Source organism: Sciurus vulgaris, assembly GCF_902686455.1.
Source record: "Sciurus vulgaris genome assembly, chromosome: 13".
Classification (NCBI taxonomy): Eukaryota; Metazoa; Chordata; class Mammalia; order Rodentia; family Sciuridae; genus Sciurus; species Sciurus vulgaris.
The window spans coordinates 90,691,192-90,717,164 of record NC_136474.1 but is presented as its reverse complement, the minus strand read 5'-3'; the positions used below and the strand labels follow the sequence as shown (position 1 = coordinate 90,717,164).

Here is a 25,973-nt window from a genome sequence, read left to right as displayed (position 1 = left end):
TTTTTTCTGCATCTTTTGAGATGACCATATGATTTTCACCTTCTGTTAACGTGGTATATCACATTGATTGATTTGTGCATGAGGAACTGTCCTTGCCTCCCAGGGATAAATCCCTTTCCTTCGTGATGTGTGATTCTCTTATTTTGCTATTGAATTGACTTGCTAACATAGAGTTAAGAATTTTTGCATTAGTGTTTGTCAAGGGTATGCATCTGTAGTTTTCCTTTCATGTGATATTTTTGTCTGAATTTTGCATCATGATAAGGATAGTCTCATAAAATGACTTTGGAAATATTCTCTATATTTTGGAGGAATTTAACAAGTAATATTAGCTCTTTTTAAAATATGTGGTAGAATTTATCCATGAAGCCATCTGGTCCTGGAATTTTCTTGTTTGGATGATTTTGGATTACTGATTCAATCTCCTTATTTTTATTGCCTTGTTCAGGCTATTTCTTTTTGATTCAATATTGGTAAGTTGTGTTTCTAGAAAGTCAAATTTTCTTGTTGTCCAATTAGCATATTATTATTCAAAATAATTCTTTATGATTTTTTTTGGTAGCATTTATAAAATCTCCTCTGATTTCTGGTTTTGTTTGAGATTTCTCCCCACTGTTTTATTCCTCCACCCAAGTTTAGCTAAAATTTTCAATTTTGTTTATTCCATAGGTTTTGGAACACTGTGTTTTTATTCTTTTTTTCTGAAGTTATTGCCTCAAAAAACTTAAAATAGAGCCACCAAGTGATCCAGCATGCATTCCTAGATCTGCCCACGCTTGATCACTGTGGCATTATGCATAATAGCCAAGACATGGAGCCAGCCTAAGCGTCCATTGACAGGTGAGTGGATGAAGAAAAAGTATCATCCATAGGATGGCATAGCATATGGCCTTAGAAAGAAGGAATTCCCGCCGTTTCTAACACTAGGGATGCACCTGGAGAACATCATGCTAAGTGAAATAAACAGAAGGGTAACTACTACGTGATACCATTTATATAAAGAATCTTAAGTAGTCAGACTCAGAAGTAGGGAGTAGGCAGTGGCTGTCAAGTGCTGGAAGAGAGGGAAACAGTCAGCGTCTGAAATTTCATTTATGTATGATAAATAAACTCTAGATATATACCACGTAGCATAGTGCCTACAGTTAGAAGTACTGTATCATATGCTGGAAAATGTACTCAGAGTACAGATATTGTGTCAAGTGTCCTTATCACAAAAATGCAGTTTGTTTAGAAACTGGTAATAACTAGTAAAATAGAGAAAGTGTATATGCTAGGAACTCAGCACTGCTACATCTATTTACATTTCTTGGTAAATTCCATAAGGAGATTGGCATTATTGGTTATAGAAACAGAATTTTACGAGTTATGATAATACTGGACACTCAGATAAATATCCACAATAAGAAGGTGGATAAAAATTTGAAATGTGTCCATGCAGCAGGAAATAGCATAGAGTGATTAAAATGAAAGATTTCTATCTCCATGGATCCATAGGGCATATTGCTTTTAATAAGTACAATGCAGAATTAGACTTTGAAAAGAAAGTTAGAGGTCTCCTTACACAAGCTACACATTATGAAACATCACATAATTTGAATTTTAGAATATTTGGTTCTATGTAAAGAAAGTTAAAACCCAAATAAATAGTAAATTAGTAAATATTGTTTGTAGTATATAAATAAATAATAAAATGTTTTTAAAATGTCAGAAAGGAGTTCTGCGTGCTTCTTCATAAGAGCTGTCTCCAGAGGAAGAATGGGCAACATGAGAGAGAAATGGCACTTCAATTTTGAGAATAAGAGTTATTCTTTTAAAAGAACAGATGGAGAAATCTGTCTAAAATGTAAGATTTATTTACTTTTGCTTGTATGATTATAACAAAATGAATTTTTCTGTCATGTATAACTAAAAGAACCAATAAAATATAAAAAAGAGATATACCATAAATTATTTAACCAACATCACCCCCCAAAATGTAATATTTATTAAAATAACTTGGGAGTTACAATTACATTTATTTTTATTATATACTACAATTTCCTGTATGTTTAAATTGAAATCTACCTTCTTAATGGAAGCTAAAATAAATTGCTGCATTTCATTTTAATTTAAATAAATGCTACTTAAACTGTACTTTGCACGGGTCTTATATTAGAATTCTCCATAAGGAAGCTTTACGACTTTTATTCCTTTTTCGTTACCTTTGAACTATGCTACCATCATTTGACCTTGCAGAAATCGGTATCTGCCTAACAACAAAGCATTTAGATGAAAAGCTAAATACTTCAGTCAACCTCATGGGAGTGTTCATGATGTTAAATGTCTGGATAATGAAATCTAATTGGGAGAAAGAGCTTTGCATCTTTTCCCAAAAGAATCTACCATGCAAACAGTGGCACCTTTGAGCTTCAGAAACATATGATTATTATGATGTGTACCTTTCATTGTGCATGTGGCCTTATTTTCTGTATATCTGTGTGTAAAAGATAAAGGCACTCATAATGACATTGTTTTTTTAATAATAAAAATAATTCTAAATAAGTCTTTTAGGAATAAAAGTATAAATTATTATATAAGTTCATTCCCATTTAAAGTTATTAGCTGCTTAAATGTCATTGGCTTCACTCCATATGAAAAGGTAATCAATTAAAATCAGTCAAAGGTATACTCATACATTGCTGGTGGGGTTGCAAATTGGTGCAGCCACTCTGGAAAGCAGTGTGGAGATTCCTTAGAAAACTTGGAATGGAACCACCATTTGACCCAGTTATCCCATTCCTTGACCTATACTTAAAATTAGTATACTACAGTGATGCAGCCACATCAATGTTCATAGCAGCTCAATTCATAATAGCTAGATTGTGGAACCAACCTAGATGCCCTTCAATAGATGAATGGATAAAAAAACTGTGGTTTGTATACCCAATGGAATATTATTCAGCCATAAAGAAGAATAAAATCGTGCATTTGCAGATAAATGGATGGAATTGGAGAATATCATGCTAAGTGAAATAAGCCATTCCCAAAGAACCAAAGTCCAAATGATTTCTCTGATAAGTGGATGATGATATGTAATGGGGGGGGGGGGCAAGGCAAGAATGGAGGAAGGATGGATTGTGTAGAGGAAAATGAGGGGTGGGGAGGGGGCAAGGGAAAGAAAGATAATGGAATGAGACAAACATCATTACCCTATATACATGTATGATTACACAATTGGTGTGACTCTACTTTGTGTACAATCAGAAATGAAAGGTGTACCACATTTGTATACAATGAATCAAAATAATAAAAAAAAATCAGTCAAATAATTTTTATATGTTTATTTATAGTTTGTACATTTTGGAGAACTGAAAACCAGTTATTTTGGATATGCAACATTTTATTAAATCATAAAGGACTCACTATAAAGAACTGCTTCATTTTCTGGGTGGGGTCCAGTTTCCAAATGGGTATGCTATCCCATCACGCATTTATTTAGTCAGTCAGTCAGACGGTTTGCTAGCTGCTGTTCTAGTCACCAACAATTTTCCTGTGACAATATTCAGTCATTCTTCAGGTCACCTCTATGTTTCAAAGAAAAAAAAAATCATTCTCTTCGGATGAATTCGAATGCAAGGACAGAAGAAGTGAAAACTGGAGGGAGAGGCAGGTCTTGGGTGCTCCTTTCTTACCTGCAGATTTGTGAGTCAGAGAGTAGCCCGGATATGTTTGCGAGCTGCAGGAAGACACTGATCAAGGTGCCAGTAGGCTGTGAGGAATGAGCACACGCGACCCGTAATTTGGAGGACAAAGAGCTTCCATAGGCACTAATGTAAAAAGTAATGAGGAAACAAGCACAAAGGACGCCCAGCACTGGGGACGCTTCGGCGAAACTGCAGGAACGGTGTGGCTAGAGGACATGATTATGGCCTTGTGGATCAGGGAGGCACATGGAGTAATGAAATGATTTTTACCCTTGACAACTTCATTTTAGTCTCTTAGAATTTGAAGGCAGCATCGTCGGTTGATAGAGTGTGTGGGTTATGGGTTGTTAGCGCATAATTTCTTAGAAAAATTGATCTTGAGCACATGTCAAAGTATATTAGCTTGTTAATGAAGAAACTCACCAGAAGATAATGGACTATGTCAGGTCAAGGCAGTTCGGGGAGAAGAATTTTTTCTTTTTCTCATACAAAGAAAATGTTTACACAAATAGATAGGTTGCTGAGGGCAGGCGTTGGTTTATTTCACATCATTGTAAATAGGCATAGCTGGAAAATTACCCTGTTTCTGTTGGCGCTTGTTAAATCTGGGAGCTCAGAAATTAGAGCCAAGTCCTGGTGTCATCAGGCATGAATCATTATTCAAAAATAACAAGTCCTGTCTCTGAGAAGTAAACAGTACTCGATTGACCTGTGGCTGTTATTCAGACATATGGGGTTAAAAGTCTCTATCTCCTTTCAAGGAAATCTTTATATATTTAGCACAGCGATACCAAGTGATATCAAAGAGAGACTGCTTAGAAGAACCAGAGATTGCTGAAGAAATTCAGCGTGCATGTAAATATACTCATCACACAACATTCTTATTTTGTCTGTATGCACACACACACACACACACACACACACACACACACACACACACGTATAAAGCCTTTCTCATTTCTTTCTCATTTTGGGCTAGACAGTTGTAGGTATTTCTTGACATGACTATAAAAATTCTCATTAAAAGTGTGTGCCTATAGTTCCCGCTACTTTGAAAGTGAGACAATAGAATCATTTGAGTCCACTAATTTGAGAGCAGTCTAGATAAAATAGTAAGAATCCATCTAAAAAAAGAAAAAGAAAGAGAGAGAGAACATGTGATAAAATTCTTGCTTTATTTACCACTTTCTGAAATGCTACAATGCATTGGTAAGTCAAGACATGCTTATCAAACAAATACAATATGATTATGGTCACAATTATCAGCAACACATTTATAAATTTGATATTATCCTTTAACTCTACTTCTAATTATCGGGAAAGAATTTCCAGGTAAGATTCCAAGATTTAATCTGAATCTAAAGGAAGAGAAGTGAGAGCAGATACAGATAAAGAACTTCATAGGCAAGGGTGAGGGAGGGATTGGGGGTCAGGCCGGGGTGCAGTCTCTCGATTTTCGCTTCTGAGAACCTTCCCACTTTCCCTGAGTGGAGACAATGCCCTGGGCTGACAGCACCCCGGTGTTGTGGTGTGGTAGCATGAGGGAGGACAGCGAGACTTAACTTGACCTGAAGGAGTCTTATCTTTAACCCAGTCTCACCGTCCAACAGTGGCCAATCTTCTCCATCTGTTCCTAGTGTGTATGTGTGGGGAATTAAAAAAAAAAATGTACTTACTGACAGGAACACAGATAGAGGAGGTCCAGCCAAATTTCCTTTTATACAATGTGTTTACCAGTCCGAGTAGATTCAGCCCCACAGGCGCTAAAGAGGCCTGAGTGGGTCAGGACGAGCTGGGTCACCCTGGGGGAGGAGCAACGCCCAGCTTTCAGTGGTCGTAAGGGACATGTCTCTTGCTCATGCTGCATGTCCACGGGTTCAACAAGGCCAGCACTCCTCAGCCCCCTGTCATCCTGTGGGTCTTGGGGCCTGTCTGGAACACGGCTGTAGCAGAGTAAAGGAGGAAAAAGGAGTCAGACGTTCCGACAGATTACACTTGTTTTCTGTCTAAAATTCATAGTCTTAAATTAGTCACAGGACCACAGCCCAACAGAAGGGAAAAAGGAATTGCACTCCTACCTGGCCAGGTGCTCAGGAGAGCTGGTGACTAGCTCTGGACTAACGCAGTCTGCCCTACTGGTTGCCAACCATCCGTGCACTCTCCCTCTCACAGGCAAAGTGCACTTACCCCGTCCTAAGAGGGACACCCCAGAATTCCTGTCCAGCCAAACCAGCAGACTCAAAGTCCAGATGTGCTCACGCATGTCAGGGAAGGAAGTGCAACTCTTGATCTGCCTGCAGGAAAACCAAACAGCAAGTTATTGCTCCTCAGACGTAACCAATGTGCAAGCTGGAGTAAGGACAAGTTGATGACGGGAATCATTCCCTGTGGAGAAGAGGAAGAATGTGAGGTTGGTACCAGTTGTCTTTACAGACCAGTTCTGAACCAGGGAGTCCCGGAACCTTATCTGAGGGCTCACATATTCTTTTTTGGTCCTGATGTTGCTGACACTGCGTCAGTCTGTTGTTGTCCCCGGGGACTCGGCTCTGCTTCCTGAGACGTTCTGATGGTTTTACAGTGCATTTAGTCATAGGGTCTCCCGAGTCCCCTGTAACTGACAGTCTCCCACTTTTCTTGATTTTGATGACCTTGACAGTTTTGAGCAGTATTGATCAGGCATTTCTTTAGAATTTTCTTCTATTTTACTTTTCTGATTTTTTTTTTTTTTTTTAAGGTTAGAATGATTTGTGGGTTTTTGGTAAGAAGGACTCAGAGGAGGAAAACCATTCTCATCACACCCTATGGATTTAACAGAGTTATTGCATTACTGGATCACATGCCTCACTGTGGTCTTGAGTTGCATTTTCCAATGACTAATGATGTTGGACATCTTTTCTGTGTTTAGTAGTCATCCATAAATCTTCTTCAAAATACTTTTTCAAATATTTTGTCCACTTATAAAATGTACTATTTTTCTACTTATATAAAGCTTTTTTGCATCTATAGTCTGAGGACTTTTGTCTAAAGTAATTTGCAAATACTTTCTTTCAGTCTATGCTTTAATTTTTTTAAAAATTACTTTTTAACAGCAAAAGCACTTAATTTTGATGTTTTATTTGCTATGTTTTTTTCTTTTACATACTATGTCCTTGGTCTCATACCTAAGAAATTCTTGCCTGTCTCAGAATCACAAAGATTTTCCTTTCTTTCTTTGGTAGAATTATATTCTATTACATCGAGGTCTAAGTTCTATTTTGAATGAAACATTTTAGACATATTTGTGCGGGCATATTTATGGAGCCTCAATTTAGTTCCAATCTTTGTATCTGTTCTTTCATCAAAACCACATTGTCTTGATTGCTGTAAATTTGCATTAATTCTTGAAGTCAAATACTGCTACTTTTAAAACTTTGCTCTTTTTTAGTATTTTGGGGGGCAGACTAGGATTTTTGTGTACAATATAAACTTTGGAATCAGTTGTTTGGTATCTGTAAAATTCCTTGCTTAGATTTGATTGGGATTGTGTTGAGTCTATGGATCAAGTTGGAATAACTGACATTTTAATAATAATCACTCTTCTGATCCTTAAACATGGTATTCATTTTTCAGATCTTATTTGATTATATTCAATAGTTTCATTTTTCAACTCTCTAGGTATTAGAGAGTATTAGGTATTGTCTCATAGGTATTAGATTTATACCTATGTACTTCAATCGGAGGAGTCATATTCTAAAGGTGAGAGAACTGGCTCAAGAGATTACATGGACTGAGAAGTTTCAAATCCAGAGAGCAGGTCAGCAGGCTGCAGATTCAGGGGCAAAGTGCTGTTGCAGTCCTGAGTGCAATCTGCAGGTCAGAAGCTCAGGTATCATCTCTTTGATTCAGAATTGAGGCAGAACTACTTCTTTTTGAGGAATCCTCAGGTTCTGCTTTTAAGGGCTTCAACTTACTGGAGAGGCTCAGTCATGTCATAGAGGATGATCTGTTTTACTCACAGTCTATAAATTTAAAGGTTAATTATATCTAAAAAACACCTTTAGCACTACATTTAGGTGGATGTTTGAGAAAACAGGTGGACGCCTTGGCCTAGCCAAGCTGCCACTCAAAATGAGCCATTCCACTTGGCTTCCTTGATTCTCTGCCTATGCCTATCTTCCCTTTCTACTTATTTGTGTCTGTTTCAACCTCATTTCAATTGTTATATGTTTATGCTTTTATCCTTGGTCTATGTTGTCCAGCTGGAAAGATGTTCTGTAACCAATCCAAAATTCTTACCTATATGCAAAAGCAACATTGACTTATTCTTTTGTGTCTGCAGAGTTTTAATGTATGTTATCCTTTAATTTCAGCTTTTGCTCTTTGGAGGCGAGAAGCAGGTGACTCCACCAAATACGCAGGTCCATAAATTTATAATTTTTCTTAATCTCCTATAATTTCGCATGGCAACCAGCCAATTCATTTCTAATCAATATATTTCTTATACTACCTTGCCGAAAATAACCAATTACCATATGCTAACAATCTATTTTCCCCAATGATGCAAAGTTATTGAATGCTTTATATGACTTTGACGAACATTTTCCCACCATGTATGTATGAATGACTGCTGCTCAGTCCACATGATGACTGTATCTTGTCTCGGCCACACGGATTATGCAGTAGTATTTTGACTTGCTGTTATTTTTATATCAGAACTTGGGTGAAGCACTTGCACCAATTCCTGTGTCAACCAAGACCATTTAAAGGTTTGCCCCATGATATGCATGATATAGCTGGTTCTTCCTTACCACTGTCTGGAGCAAGGCTTATCTCCATGGCAATGAGAAGAGCATTTTAGGGAAGGCATATACCACCAATTACATGGTCCAGCTCAGAAGTGACATCCATGATTTGTCTTATCCACTCACCGGGTTGAGCTAGTTTCATGGTCTATCACAGCCACAATGGTTCTAAAACACACAATTCTATTCAGTAAAGAGAAGGCATGAAGCCAGCAATATTTCATGAGCAGAAGTAATGAACACTGTAAGTCAATCACCTGTACTATAAATTATCTTGCAATAAGATTTGAAGGTCTCAAACAGCTATTTAAACACACATGCTATATTAAATCAATAACTACTTTAAGCATGTTAGCGTAGGGATTCCATTGTGAAATATGTTAATATATATTATCACTAAATTTTGTGAAAGTTTTAGAATAGAGAAAAAATATTTTCAGTAAATTAATCTTTGATTTTTAATTGAATTTAATGTGTTCTACTTCATAAGGTAAATTTTCAAGATAGCATAATGGATATGAAGCATTTTTTATTTCAATGCTCTATTTAAAATGTTTTCTGAATACGAATATTTTAGATCAATACCCTGATACGAAACATATGTGTAATTGCTGCACTTTACATAGGAATTAAGCTTGAAAAATATATTTCTGTATCTGCTTTACTGTAATTCAGATGCACATGGGTTATGAATTTAAAGAATTTAAATGCATTACTTACAGGCTATGCTATTATGCCATAATTTCATTATCAGCTGTCAGGAACTTGGACCGTTTCAATGAACCTTCATTAAAATTCTTTCTTTTGTATCCTCCTTATCTACAACTAGTTCAAAGTAATAACAATAACAGCAGTAATGCTATTAATTCTGATAAAGCAGCTAACATTTACAAAGTGCTTTCTATAAGCTAGGCGCAGTGTTAAGCACTTTACATTAATTGTTTCACTTAATCTTATCAAAAACTGCATAATTTAAGTATAATTACCGGCATCTTCTTACATAAGAGAAAATGGAAGCCAGCAGGGTTAATATGAGTTGTATGAGATTAGAGATCTAGTATGTAGAGTCTGAATTAGAACCAGCAGCTGGTTTCATGATCCCTGTTCTTGATCATTATGCGTACCCATAAATCAGTGGAAAGCTGACTTCAGTGGTGATTTTCAAACTCTACCCATAGGAGTTCTGAGTCATAAGGGTCTGACTCATGATCACTTATTCATCTTTGGGGCTAAAATATCTGCAAGGTAATCTATGCCTCCCCACGATGGCAGATTAACACTTCCAACAGAAGATCTGAAAATTCTGTAGAATTGTAGTACAGTCGACTGAAGAATGTATCCCAAAGACATCTGGGATATGTGAACAATTTCTCATTTGGCAAAGACTTGGCCCATGTGGTTAAGTTAAGGATGTTGGAGAGTGCATCCTGGGTTTTCTGGCTGAGCCCTAAATATTACACAAGTGTCCTTAAATGAAGAGACAAAGATTTTATACAGATGAAGAACACTCAATGTGACCACAGAGTCAAAGATTGGAATGGTGCAGACACAAGCCAAATGGTTTTCTCTGGGTCCCGACCAATATTGTAATCTATGGAAATTGCTCTATTTGGATTTCAGGAAAATATTTAAAATATTTTATTCTTCGCATGCATTTATTTGAATGTATGGATACCTTCAATTAAAAAGTTGAGGTAGACTGTGCACTGAGTTAGAGGCTATCTGAATCTATTTAATCCTTTTGAAAAATTGGAGCTCAGTACCATGCACACCTGTGATCAGAGGTGGATAATGACTGTCCTGCCGAGAGAACCAAGGTGGATGAGGCTTGAGCGATGCCCACGGGCAGTGCTTGCTCAGTGTTCTCCATTAGGATGCTCATTCACTTTTCTTGGGTTCATTGATTCCTGTGCATTTTATGCTTATGGAGTCTTTGATTTTCCATTGGGAAAAAGCTTATTTTTATTTTTTTTATTTTTGGAAGAAATTTCTCTTTGAGTCCTTGTATTCCAGGAATGCTGGGAAGAAGGATTTTTGACTTGCACATTTAGAGAAATTTCCTTAATACACAAGTAGAAGGCTTATTTTAAAAAAGTAAAATAGATACTTCTGTTTTTTAGAATTGACAGATAAAATCGTATGGATTTGCCTTGCACAGCATGAGGTTTTGAAGCACACTGCATATGGAGTGACTGAATCTAGCTTGTTAGCATATGCATCATCTCACCTAGTTCTCAGTTTTGTGGTGAGAACACTTTACATTCATTGCCTTATCTTTTGTCAAGAACACAGTGTGTTTTTAGCTGTGGTCAAGATGCTGCGCGGTAGGTTTCTTCACCTTATTCCTCCTGTCTAAATGAAGATCTGCCTCCTTTGTCCAGCACCTCACCAACCCTTCTCTTACAACTACCACCTACACCAGGCCTGGTAGCCATCATCCTACTCTCAACTTCAATGAAATCAACTTTTTGAGATTACACATATGAAATCTTGCAATATTTATTTTTCTATGCCTGGTTTATTTTACTTAACATAATGTTCTCCATGTTCATTGATGTCTTCCATGTTTATTCATGTTATTATAAATAACAATATTTCATCCTTTGCATGGCTGACTAATATTCCAATGAGTGTGTGTGTGTGTGTGTGTGTGTGTGTGTGTGTGTGTGTGTGTATCACATTTTCCACTGATGGACACTCAGGTTGCTTTATATTGGCAAATGTGAGTAACATTGTAATATACATGTTACTTCAGATCTCTCTTTGACATACTGATTTTATTTCCTATGGATACATACCTAGTAGTGACATGGCTAGATAATACCTTAGTTCTATTTTTAAATTTTTAGGAATACCCTACTGCTTCCCGTAGTAGCTATGCTAGTTTGCATTTCCTGGCAGTGTTCAAGCCTTCTCTTTGTCCACATCCTCTCCAATCCTGGTTGTCTTTTGTCCTTTAGACACTTCTAAACTCAGGACCCATACTCAATGTTGAAAACATTTGTCATCTTAATATAATATAGGATATGCTAAAGTTATTCAAACAAAAGAAAAAGAATTTAATTAATAAAATGTTATAGAGAGGTTAAATAGGATTTATTTAAAGTGAAATTATGAACCTGAACTTACAATTATTTAATAAAAGTTTTATTCTGCTAAACCACTGTCATGTTTTTGTTTAAAGTGTAGTATAATTTACATATAGCAGAAGAGCCACATATTGTGGGAACAACAAAAGGAATCTTTACAGATACATGCAATTTTGTAAGTCCTTCTGGATGCTATGACTTTCTTTTCTTTAAATTTTTTTTTTTTACTTTTACAGACTGCATTTTGATTCATTGTACGCAAAAGGGGTATATCTTTTTGTTTCTATGGTTGTGCATGATGTAGGTTCATACCTTTCATGTAATCATGCATGTACAGAGGGTAACGAGGTCTGTTTCATTCCACCATCTTTCATATCCCTGTCCCTCTGGCTTCTCATTTCTCTCTACATCATCTAAAGTTCCTCCATTCTTCTCTCTTCTCTCACCCCCACCCCCAACCCGCATTATGTATCATCATACACTTATCAGGGAAAACATCACCTTTAGATTTTTGGGTTTGGCTTATTTCACTTAGTATGATATTCTCCATTTTCATCCAAGAATGTATGACTTTCAAAGGCTTCTTCTCTACCACTTTCCTTTACAGTCCCATGTACTTATTGGAAATCACAAACATTTATTATCAATAACTGGTCTGTGCTTTAAAAACTAAAAATTATCAGCAAATTAACCCATTTTGTGTATTAGGTAAGGGAAAATGAGATAAAAAATTAACAACTTTCTTGGAGTAGGGAGAAAAGTATAATTATGGAGTATGTTACCTTTATCAGTGATGAATAGGTGAATCTGAATCAAAGTATAATGTGACGAAGTTCATCAGTGACTTCTAAATCCAGGACTGTAGATGCCATTGTAGAAACATTTTTGCTAATTCCTGTCTTTCTAAAAAATTTCCTCTCCACCAGTGAGCTGCTGAGGAAAATCAGTCAATGAAAATTTCCACTTTTGCAAGCAAATATGATCATTCTGAATACATATCTGCATTGAGGATCATATTCACCACTTTATCCATTGGGATTCTATGGAGTTTTACTGTATATTTTATTCGAGTTCACATTTGAAGGTAAATTTATTACCAATTTTGACAAAGTTCGATACCTGCTTCTATATGTAAATAAGTTCTGATATGATACACAAGTAGGAACATAAATCATTCAATCATTCGATCATTCCTCTGTCATTTTAAGTGTTTAAACAGATATTTATTCTCTGCTGACAAAATTTAAACAATTAAAAACACTACTCAAAAGGGAGATTATTTAGCTATAATACAACTTTCAAGTTAATCTAAGAAAAATTTCTATAGTCTGCATGTTTCACAAGTATTAGCTGATAGCATTACTACTTGTACCATTTAACGAGACTGTGAGGTGATTTTACATTTAAATAACAACAGGTAGTTTTCACTTCAATCTGTGATTCTATTTTCCATGACTGGTTGACCTTCCAAAGTTCACAGATAAATTGAAAATTACATGGACTCCAACCAAGTGTTTCTGAGCCATCACTCCCAAACAAACATGAATAAAAGTTACCAATAAAACAAACACATAAAAACCTTATTTTGAAATAATGCCATTCCACCTGATTTAAGTTCAGGCTGACTCCAACAGCTGAATTAATTTTCCAGCTGAATAAACTTTAGGAATGATGACAGATATGATGAAGAGAGAAGCTGAAGATGTGACTTCATCAGTTTTTGAGTGTAATGGGAAACCATTTCTTGGGAGGGAAAAATCAATCCTCTTTAAATTTCAGTATGATGGATTATGATCTAAGTTTTGGGAAGATTTTCCAAGAAGTCAGAAATGATAGAAGAAGAGATCAAGTTTTGATTCATGTTATTCTCTGGAAGTTGAGGGCTTTTAGAACAATTGTTCAAGAAATATTTTCCAAGCAAGACCCTTTTGTCCAATAGAACCAGAGGTGTGAATGAGGTAACTTTAGGGAGCCGGGCATCATCCTGCCGGAGGGGAGCACAGGAGATTGGGGAGAGACGGTTTGGAGACATGGATGAAGGTCATACCATGAAGGGTTTCTTATGCAGCATGTGAGAGTTTCTCATAGCAACAAAGGGGACTGAAAGGTCCGAAGGCAGGGATTGGTGTGTTGGGGTGTCTCACCACTCTAGAGGTAGTGATGCTGATGGATCAAGGGTAAAGGCTGGTCGCCAGTTTGTTGGTCAGTATTCAGAAGTCCAGGTGCAGGTGTGTGCCCTGCCATGTCAGAGCAGCTGAAGAGACAGCCAGACTCTGCAAAAGTAGGGATGAGATGAAACAGGAGGCTTCACGATGGGCGAGCTTGCGGAATTAGAGGGAGGCTTCTCAGATCACTTTGAAGTTTCTGACTTTCACAGTTTAATGCTAATGCTCTTCACCAAGTCCCAAAATTAAAGTGGGTAGAATAAGAATCAGGAGATTCGGGAAGAAAAGATCTTTGAAAACTAGGACACTCATTTTTTCTTTTACCTTTCTAATTCTTGAATGCTGATGTAATTTTTAAATAATTGATTATGCCACTATCACAAACACATCGGAGTGGTAACATTCCATGTATGAATACTAAAGTTTAATATTACTACTTTAAATTGTCTTGCTTCATTGTTATTTCTATGCGTTTCTTCAATATATGTTAAGGTTTTTTTCTTCTGTACCAAATGAAACATCATTTAAAATAGCCTTGTCAGCTTAATGCTTGACCATTGCAGATTTTCATGAAAAATATTCTTAAAAATACTTACCAAGGAAACAATGGACTCATTGAAGAATGTTAACTCAGAACCAAATCAGACAAACTTGGCCAGTTAGTCAACTGTGTTTGACACTAAGAAGTTCCTTATGTTAAAACATGTAGCACATTGATTCAGTGACAATCCATTGAGATTGTTAAACTGTATTTTAGCTTTGAATTTATTAGTGAAAGAAAGTTACTGTGCTATATCTTCATATTGATTTGTTAGTCTGTTTGTTACGAGAATGAAAGTTGAAGCTATCGTGTTTCTGGTTAGCTTTGTCATAGCTGGTGGGTGCCACCAGAAGTCACAGGAAAAAAGCATTTCTGGAAAGTTGTTTCTTTGGTGATTATGGATGTAATTTAGTGCCGGCCGCAGAAGCTTTTGATGCACTCTGCAGGAAAAGTGCCCTCACAGGTCTCTGCTGCTTCCTGAGAGCTTCTTGACAAGGTTGAAAGACCTGAGGTGCAGACTCTAGAGCAGGGTCGACAAATGTTTTCTGTAAAGAGCTGGATGGTAAATGTTTTCAGATTTGCAAGGCAAATGAACTGCAGCTATTCAAACCCTACCTTTGCAGGTAGTGCAAAAGCAGCTGGCGAACACATGGGATTGCCTATGATTCTGTCACACTTCTCTCACACCATTGGCAGAGGGCTGGATTTGGCTCCTGTGTTTTCCAGTGCTTGCCCCAGAACCAAGTCCATAATGTGTGAAGAAGAAAAATATCACTCAGGGCTCTGATCCAAGTTACAAGAATTGCTTCCTTGTGACTCAGCAGTTAGTACAAGCATTTTCTTTCTGATAAAACCGGAGTGGATGTAGCCGAGGTAGCTTTTCCTGATTCCCACCAGCCCACCTGTCCAATCGGTCGCAGTAGCTAGAGTCATCTGAGTTGTGTCCCTGGGCTCCTGGTGTCAGTTTCTATGACTGTGAATACCTGGAAAGTCACCCTAAAGGAGGAAAGGTTGACTTTGGCTCTCGGTTTCAGAGGTTCCTCTCCACGTCACTTGGCCCCGCCCATCAGGGTCTGCGGTGAGGAAGAGCATCCTGGTGGCTGGGGGTCTCTGCTTCATACAGACACTTAAATAGCATTTTCCAGGCTGTTGATCTTTCATTGTCACCAAATTCCTCTCTTTGTCCCTAATAGTTTATTTTGTTCTGAAGTCTAATTTTTCTGATATGAATATAGCCACTTCTGCTTTTTAAATATTTGATATTAAATATGTGCTCATAAATAATCCTGGAAATTTCAGAGTCTTAATACAGTATGTGCTTTTCATTCAAGAACCAATTTTATGTGGCCAGGAGTTCCCCTCTGTCTTGCAGTTTGGTTGACAGAAGCAGATGACTTCCATGGTGGCTGTAGGAGGAGACGTGGCTAAGAAATTCAATGGGGTGTTATTATGGGCCAGGCTTGGATTGCTTGTATCCCTTGGTCTGCATGACATTGACTTTATTCTCGATTTCATGATCCCTACACAAGTGTAGACATAACATGGCAATTTTCTTGAGATCCTACTTAATAAAGGCCTCTGGTACACATGAATATTTTTGCTTTAAATGAAAACAGAAAAAAAATCCTCACATCTCTAAACTCTGCAAGATTTTGGAAACACTGTATTTCAGGGAAGTGCCAATTTACTATGCTGATGGATCTTAACCAAGTTAATTAGCATTGTATTAAACTCCTTCTGAAAACACAGAACCATGCTCTTCCTAAGCCCGTAAGAAGTCTCCTTTTAAACACAACTGTATCAGAATCTTTCACTAAAATGTGGAAACTGATTCAGCAGAAAAAAATATCTGATATCAATGGCACTGCTGGCTATGCAGGTGACCTTTGTTTGGTCAGTTCCCAAGAAATTAATGAACAGATTTGATTCTGCTTAGCTTGGAGAACTGATAAAAATCTCACTCCGAGGTAATGTAAAGGGAGACATAACCTTTCATTTTCTATTCTTTTAAGAATAATTAAAAGACTTAATTAAAAACCCTACCCCATTCAAAGTTCCTTTCACTCTAAACTATAATAATGCTGACTTATCAGATAAGCCCCACTATCTATACCCTAGGCTGCAATAATCTTTCCTCTGGTTTTGGACTATGTGAAAGAGTGAATATTTTTTTTAATGGTAAAATGGACTTTCTGTTCTTTTAACTTGCACGGTCATTTCTAATTGATTAAAGCAATAAAGCTGTTCTCTGCCTTCTCTTTACATGAAACTGCCAAATTCTGCCACTATACATATGGAAAAAGAAAAAAAAAAAAAAAAAAACTGGAATACTTACTTTCCCAGAATGAAAATGCATTTAGCTATGGCATTTTATAATTATTTTTATAGCTCTTGATAAATGAGAGTAATGTAACCTGGAAGTGTCAAAGAAAGATATAGTAAGGTGTAAAATTTTAACTGGTATTTGAGAAATGAGCAGGAGAGTGCTCAGTGATTAAGAACGGAGGGCAGTATTCCAGAATAAAATCATCAAGAGGCAAATTGTGTGCGATCCTATGTTGTTGGAATATGGGGAATATGAAAGTCTCAAATGGATACAAAGCTAGGAAATTGGTGTTCTAGAACCTTCTCATATAATTAAAACTGATTTAGATCCTTTCCTAGTGAGCAACTCTATGTATACAATTTAAAAATTCAATGAAAAGTCAGTTTGTCAGCCATGAACAAGACCCGCGGGCATTTCTGCCCTCTGTTTTGGCACAGTGCCTTTTGCAGCCTGAGTGACCGGCTGTGACAATATTTGGTATTTGTTTTTATGATCATTTTCCTATTGAGTGTCAGAGGTCTTTTTGCTTTATTCGTATCAGGCCTTAGAATGGTAAGGAAACACACCAGAATGAAAAATCCACGTTGAGTCATGTCTACTCTGGTGTCCCAAGTAAATCCTATGCACTCTATTGAGTGAGGAGGAACCTGCACTCTTTTCTCAACACACCTATATGACTAAGGTCGTTGCTGAAGAGCTGACATATATTTTGCAGTGATTTAGACATTTAAGGGGTATCAAAATTTCAGATGACTCAACTTTCTTGCTCTCTATATAAGCTCAGAGTGGGGAACACTTTTCAAATTTCAGTCTAATAGATCTGCCTGTGTCATTCATTTGTCTATCCGTTTGCTCCTTCATTCATCCATTCATTTATTCATCCCCTGCCATGCCAAATGTGTTCAAAACATTATATCAGGTAAAAAATTAATCATGAGAGGACCCTGCCCTCAAGCAGCTGATAGTCTGTTAGAGAGAAATGTAACGGAATAGAAAAGGGCTAATGAAAAGGAAAAGAAAGTTGCTGGAGAAAATGTAGAATGAATTTAATTTAAATTTATTTTGACTTGAGGCTGTTTTCAAAATAACAAAAATAATACAATGTATAATAAGAAACAAATTGTAACATTTTCTCCTTGCCAGCAGAACCATGAATCATTTTAATTGCTCTGATACTAAGAATGGCTTTATAGATTTGAGGGGTGCAGGATTGAAGTATAACATGGTTGGTTAGCTTCTGTGGGAAATTGATTTGCTGATGGAAACCAAAATGTCAGGAAGCTTGAGATAATCATGAGGTTTTTCTTTTGTTTTTGTTTTTGTTTTTTGTTTTTTAATATTAATGAACACTGCTTTGTGTGGAAAAGAATTGAAGCCATACATTGTGCCTGTGGGACAATTTACATTCTAAAAGATGTAGTCATTAATTCCTAGATTTTAGAATTTGTATCATCCATTGGATTTGATAACAATATGTCTTCTTAAAACTTTAGAAACCTAAAAAAGACAGCGAAAACAGATTTTTAGTTGAATTATAAGTAGTATTTCTGTGCTACAAATGCAAATATTTCGGTGTTAATTCTAGAGTACATCTATACTGTTTTGAAAATCTCAAAAGAAAAATTAAAATAAAATTACAAGTATCTCAAAATGACAGCTATGTGACAGACAATGTGGCTGCTTCTACACAAACATCTTTTAAATGCTCACGGAAATCTTGAGGGAAAATAGTATTTTTTTCCACATTTTAAAGATGACATGTCTCTAAAGGAAATGACAGTGACCTGCTTCGAACTTGGTCACATCTGAGCTTTTAACCATTATGCAATTCTGCTACTTACCTTTTGCACCACACTTATTCCATCATTAGCACAGATTCCTAAAATTGCAGTGTTAACATTTGAGCATCATTGAGAATGAAAACATGTCATTGTCACTTCATTGCTACGCACCTCTTCAAAACACGCACGAACCCTGCCTTCCTTTAATTAAATGGAGGCCTCTCAGAATGGCCACATCAAAGGAAGAAAAAGACAGTAGAGTTTAAAGAAGAACAGAAAAAAAAAAAAAAACATAAAGACATCTTAATACTGCTAATAAACAAGGGACCCTGAGAAAATCACACTCGTCTCTCCTGCAAGCACGCAACGTGTTTGCTCTTATGGGACTCGGTGCTGCCCTTTCGGATACTTCCTTGGGGTGAACACAGATTCCGACTTCATTTCTTTAATGCCATTCATGGGATTCACGAGCACGACCTCTTATTTGGAGTAGTTGTTTGCTCTGGATAGACTCACAGTGCGCAGTGTTAGAAGGAGGAACATTTTAGACATGGAGATGGGGGTGGGTCACTGCCAAGAATGAGAAAGTGCGCTGTAAGAAACAGGGCTGCTCAAGTCCCTTTCTTTATCTGTTTTTTCTCTCAGCAGGGTTCACCAAAATTTCTCAATATGTGCACTCTGCAGCTGTAATGGATACGAATGGATTTAGTCTCCTTCTTAGAGATTTGTTGATAAAAGATATTCTGTGACAATTTTTCTTGTAGTAATTTCAAAATTTTATTAAGAAAGGAAAAGTCATTTTGAACTAAGAAAAGACACTTGAAGTACATTTATTTTGCACTCAGATCATTCTATTATTTTTTTCAAGATAATGGCAAAGAGACTTAATTTCCTTTAGAAATGAATTATCAAAATGATATTCATAATTTAGTTCTGCTTTATAAATATCGATAAAAGTCTGCATACGACTTTTTGGGTACACAGTCTATGTTATGTAGACATTGGTATAGTATATATTAAGAAAAAAGTTTATTCTTAACCAATCATCTTTCCTACCTCACACTGATAATAGAAGTCTCTTTGTAATGCTATTTTAGAAATAATTGGGAGAACAAATAATAGCAATATCTGCATTCAGACAGCAAATCAAATTTGGGTTTGGCTGATTGCTTCCAAAGAGCATTAGAATTATTCGATCTATAAGATTTTTGAGAGTTTACTGGAAAAAAAAACACTGCCTTAATTGGAGCCACACTGTCCCTTTGACATAATTCAAAGAACTTCAATTAATATTCCTATAATTCACCAGCATGTAAATTGACATTTGCAGAATAGCTAGCACAGATTTAATAAGATTAGAGTTACCCTTTGATTATAAAGATAATTTTCCTCTTGATCTAGGCAAAACAGTGATTATTATAGAAAATGTCTTTTACAGACATTGCACACAAAGAACATGATGGCAAAAAGAAAAATTTAAAATTAATTCAATGCTCCCTAGCACAGTGACAATTAAGAAGATCTATTAGTGATTTCAATTAATGATCTGTCAATGAAAATTCATCCAAAAGTGATTGTGGTTTTTGTCAAATTCAAATTGTAAGGATGTAAAAATTATTTGACTGAGCAGTTATCTTGTACGTTTTCCTTATATGCTATCGTTTTTGTTTTGAAATTTCAGGTAACAAATTATTTTAACCGTTCGTTAAAATTATTTTAACCATTTGTTTCAGAAAGTGGGCTTAATTTTTTGTATTCCTTCTTTTTAGTTGTACATGACAGTAGGGTATATTTTGACATATTTATACAAAGATGGAGTACATCTTATTCTAATTAGGATCCCAGTCTTGTGGTTGTCCACGATGTGGAGATTCACTGTGGTGAAATTCACATATGGTACATAGGAAAATTATGTCCGATTTGCTCCACTGTCAAAAGTAAGCTGTGTATTATTGCCTATTCATTATGAAGTTAAATTCAACGTAAAATACAAAATGTTGCAGATGCGAAAGTTTTAAAGAAATTTAAGAATTCATAATCAGGAAAGTTTTGATCCACTTTTTGAGGTTTGATTGACATAAAAACTGCATACTTAACGTTTACGACTTCCTGAGTTTAGAAATGAGTGCAGAGTCCTAAACCCCTCAGCACATCCTATGCAATCAACATAGACTCCTACCTATGAAGAGTCACGTGCCCTTCCTCCCTCATTGCAGCTTGTCTTGTTCCTGGCTTCACATTTGCTTTTACCAGGCATGAGAGAATGTGAGCTGTCCTGCAGGTATCCAAGTCATGGTATGCATGTTCTCAGTATAAATGAGAAAAGGACCTAAAATAAAACAAGTGCAAACTGTAAAACATTTATGTGAAATATTTCCCACTGGCCTTCCCTATCCCTTTTCTATTTAATAATAAAAGCAAGCATTATCAATATTTCTACATTCTTTTCTCTGCAACAATTTGTTACTAAGAATTGATAGAAAGAATCACCTTGGTCATTTATTCTTTTCACATAATTGAAAAAGATATTTAAATCTAAACGAAAAAGATAAACTAAGTTGAATGACCATGAAATAAATACATTTACGTTTGCATTGTCATATACCATAGGCATAAGTATCTGTGGTCATCTGAATTCCAAACATAACATGAGCAAAATTTCTATCTCAGTTACATCCCAAGGACTCAGTAGCTACATGCAGCCAATGCCTACAATATAGAACATTTTTGTTGTTATATGTTACAATGCACAACATTGGTTTGGACTTTGTATCACAGTAGGGCACAAAACTTAATGCAAACATGTTAAATAAGATGTGTCCTGTTAGTCTGTTGCATATATAAATGTCTTCTGTCTTTACCAGTAGGCTTTAGTGAGAGAGAGAACCACTTGTGCTCTCCATAGAGTAGCTGAGGCTCAGAGCTTCCTTAGCCTGGGATTTTCTGGGTCTGCCCTGGCAAAGTAGTCAGACCTGCAGAGTTGCCACAGGCATGTAGACTTCTTGGCTTTCTTCCTCTTATCTATCCCTATGAACTTTTCAGTCTTCTTAATTTCAATAAAGTCAAGATAATACAACATTGGAACACTTCAGCAAACAGCCATTGGAACATATTGTTATCTAATTAAATTTCAAATACAAACCATTTATCATTTGATTTGGATATCTGATCACCATAGTACAAGTCCCTGAAGAGGAGTCACACTGTTTTTATAGAAGAGGTAGACAGTTGTACTCTAATTTAGAATGAAATCTAAACAACCAGCTAATAGTTCTTAAACATTACATTTCTATTCAAGACAAATGTATATATTTTGAAAATTTATATGAAAGGAATTTTAGAGGAATATTTTTGGAGGCAGAACTGGTTATTCTCTCAATAAAGCAATGCACTTAAAATTTATGTGAATTTTATTAATATTATCCAGTTGATTCTGATTCTTGCAATCATTTCAGAAATTACATATTGTAGAAAAGAAAGTTATAGTCAAATTGTGTTTTTAATAAAATATATGACAATTAGGAGTATATCTTGGTGACTGCTTTCCTTCTCATTTACAATGGTTGAGAAAAAACAACTTCTCTATCAGTTTGTGCTGGAGTCATCGTTCACAGGTGACCAGCTTGAAACAGTGTCTACGTCAGCATGTTCTTGGAGCAAAAGTTCTTAGAGAAGCTTTATAGTATGAGTACTGCGTGAATGCACAGATGTCATTTATCTTCCCACGCATTTTCCTGGTTGTAATTCATGAAGGTCTATATCATATTTCCTCTTCTATACCGTTTTAAAACGAGATATTGTATATACACGCTGCAGTCTCCATGAAGTTTGAAGAAAGGTAACAAATTAAGTCACAATCTTGTCGTGAGTTTTTATTTGTTTTGGCTTGGGTCTGCTTTGCTTTGCTCTTCGCATGCTCAGACACTTCAGCAACCAGCCATGTGGTTGCAGAATAACAATAAGGTGATACTGAATGCCCAGGATTGAAATTCCCATGTTAACACAGAGGAAATCCTTACAGTTCTTACAATTAATGGATACAAAAGTAACCTCTTGTAAATCAAATGAAAAATATGAGAACTTATGAAATCTCTTAGATTAAGAGCACATTCCTTTTTAAGTACTTGATTCACACACCCCCATCTTTATTTTTAGTGCATCATCATTATACACAAGAGTGGGGTTCATTTTGATGTATTCATAAATGCGTATGGTTTTCTTCCTTCAATCCCCAGTACTATCCCTTTCCTTCTCCTGCCTCCTGATATCCTTTCTCTACTTTGTCTTCCTTCTACTTATTTGTTTGTTTTTAATGAGTACTGGGAAGTAGCGTGATAAATTCATGCACGTACACAGCATGATTCCGTCAGTTGTACTCCCCAGATCTACCCCTTGGCCTCCCCTCCTCCCTCACCCCTTGTCCCCTGCTGCTTCTATCTTCCACTCTACCTTCTATCTTCATGAGACCTGCTTCTTAAATTTCTTTTATTTCTCTAGTCACATATATGAGAGGAAATGTTCAACTCTGTCTTTCCTAGTCTGGTTTATTTCACTTAGCATCATGTTTTCTAGGTCCATCTGTTTACCAGCAAATAACATGATTTCATTCTTCTTTATGACTAAGTAGAACTCCATTGTGTATATATACCACACTCTCTTTATCTGTTCATCTGCTGATAGGCACCTAGGCTGGTTCCGTAACTTGGCTATTGTGAATTGTGCTGCTATAAACATGGATATGCATGTAGCACTGTAGTGGGATGATTTTAATTCTTTGGGATAAATACTGAGTGGGGGAGAGCTGGGACATATGGCAACCCCATCTAGTCTTTTGAGGATCTCCATGACTGCTTTCCAAAGTAGTTGTACTAATTTGAAATCCGGCATCTATGCATGAATGTACCTTTTCTCCCACATCTTTACCAGCGTTTATTATTGCTTGTACTCCCCATGACTGCCTTTCTCACTGAAATGGGATGGAATCTCAGGTGGCTTTGATTTTCCTCTCCCTGGTGGCTAAGGATGTTGAGTATTTTTTTTTCCCACATATTTGTTGGCCATTTTGTGTTTCTTCTTTTGATGAATGACTTTGTAGATCTCCCACCTATTTGTTGAATGACTTATTAGAATAATATAATTTTTAAACATGGCAATTTGCTACCAGAGAGCACAGCTTTGTACTAGCTATTCCTGTAATCTGAGGCATGCCTGCTCTCCCCTCACATGGACTCACTCTTAAAATGGTTTTCTAATTCACTTAGAGAAGACAATAAGAAAAAGTAACTTTTCTTTTATTTTTTCCTTATTAATGTATTTTATATTTTGAGTATTTTATTTTACTCAGACTATCATGATTATATATTGAATTGGATATCAAATGGGAATTTAGTTAAGTCATGTAAAAATAGTCAATAATAGCTTACAATATAAATTCAAAGGAAAGAGGAAATCTGAAAAATAGGAGGCTTCCCTCTTTTTCTGCTTGAAAAGTAGAATACAAATGTCATTCTTTATTTATCTTGCTTCCAAAACTTTATGAAAATTTTAAGTCAATCTGTTTCCAAATGTGGAGATCAGCTTAGGCAAAAAGCATGTAATGAGTTCCTCATCTATTTTGTCCTCCACATGATGGTCCTGGGCCTCCTCAGGAGAGGCTTTGAAAGTTCTGAGTGGATGTCTTGCATGCCTTGGGCGCCCCAGCAGCCATTTACCCTCAGGAGGTTCTTCCCTTTAGTCCTTCACGCTGGTACTTTGTTCTGACAATTATGTCTTTAGTTGATGAAAAGTTCATTTTAATCAGTTGATCATTCATAGTTGGCATGTAAGCATGAGGGAATTAATGATTTAGAGAAAGAAAGAGTTCTCTTATCTTTCATCATTATCTTGCTCATCTTGACAATCTCCAGATGTTTGGATTGCCCAGTGTGTTCTATGAAGCTTCACCATAAGAGAAATGAGAACAGACTGAGGAAACGAAACTGCTTTAAAAGTGAACCCTGTCCTTCCCCTCCCTCTCTCTCCTTCCTTCCTTCCTTCCTTCCTTCCTTCCTTCCTTCCTTCCTTCCTTCCTTCCTTCCTTCCTTCCTTCCTTCCATCTTTCTAAATTTTATACGTGCTGTCTTGTGATTGCAGCACGTAGCCAAGGCCTTTTGGTAGCCTTACGATTCTGTTATTTTGATTTCTGAAGCTTTTCACCATGACCCCAGAGCTCTGCACTTTAACTTCTTATTACTCTTGAACTCGTATTTTCTCCTGTATTCTTATTCTTATCTCATATGAATATTTGCCTACTACACTTTATAAAATATATACTGCAATCCCAAATGAGTGTGTAAATAGTTCTGTGTCTGCCCTGGATCCCATTTCATATCTCAGCAAAAAAGGAGCATACACACATGCATCACACACACACACACACACACACACATATAAAGGAGCATACACAATGCACCTCTCACACACACACACATATAAAGGAGCATACACACATGCACCTCACACACACACACACACACACACACACATATAAAGAAGCATACACAATGCACCTCTTACACACACACACATATAAAGGAGCATACACACATGCAACTCTCACACAAACACACACAGACACACACATACATATATACATATATATATATGTAAAGGAGCATACACACATGCATCACACACACACACACACACACACACACACATAAAGGAGCATACACACATGCATCACACACACACACACACACATATAAAGGAGCATACACAATGCACCTCTCACACACACACACATATAAAGGAGCATACACACATGCAACTCTCACACAAACACACACACACACACATACATATATACATATATATATATGTAAAGGAGCATACACACATGCAAACACATATTTTAATATATATGTATATGTAATTTATATATATTTAATTTTACAAATTTCATACTTACAAATGCAACATCTGAAATACCTTCCATTGGAGTCATATAAATAAATTCTCAATGAAGGGAGTGAAAGGGGATGATACAAACCAGGTGAATTTGCTTTGCTGATCTTTTCTAAAAATCAATTTTTAAAGGTGACCTTAGAAAAGTTATTCTGACATCAGTTTCTGAACCTCAGAAAACTTAAATCCAATCTAAACTAACTTCTCTTTCTTTTCCTCTGGAAGAAACTTCATAATCTTACAATATCAGAGTCATGTGTTATCATCAGTTTCTCTAAAACAGCATGATTCTCCTTATGAAAGAAAATTGTTGAAGTTCTATTTAAAACATGTTCTAAACACTCTTGGATTAATGGGAAATCCATCAGCATATTCTGGAAACTTTTTTTTACTCACTGATTTATTCATCTTTTTCAATTTGCCCATCACCTGGAGAATAACTTAGCATCATAGATACATAACTGCTAATGAGTGAATCCACCTAAATGCTTCAGTATCTTTTATTAGTCGTACGTGTTTAACACAGGATTCAGTAGAAATTACAAGGTAAATCACCCCAGAAGGTGCCTTCATCCTGTTTGTCTCACATGCTTATCACCTTGCTCTTTCCTAATGGTGACAGTCAATTCCCCTTTTCTCGTACTATCCTTCTATAAAAA

General features: G+C 36.3%; 1 long non-coding RNA gene across 2 annotated transcripts in view; it reads left to right on the top strand.

Moving 5' to 3' along the window:
• Positions 1–5,435: 5,435 nt before the first annotated feature.
• LOC306643224 overlaps positions 5,436–25,973 on the top strand; it is a 43,097-nt gene continuing 22,559 nt past the window's right edge. For both annotated transcript variants that reach the window (XR_013758856.1, XR_013758857.1), the window contains exon 1: positions 5,436–6,096. This is a non-coding gene — a long non-coding RNA (uncharacterized lncRNA). The remainder of the gene's footprint in view (positions 6,097–25,973) is intronic.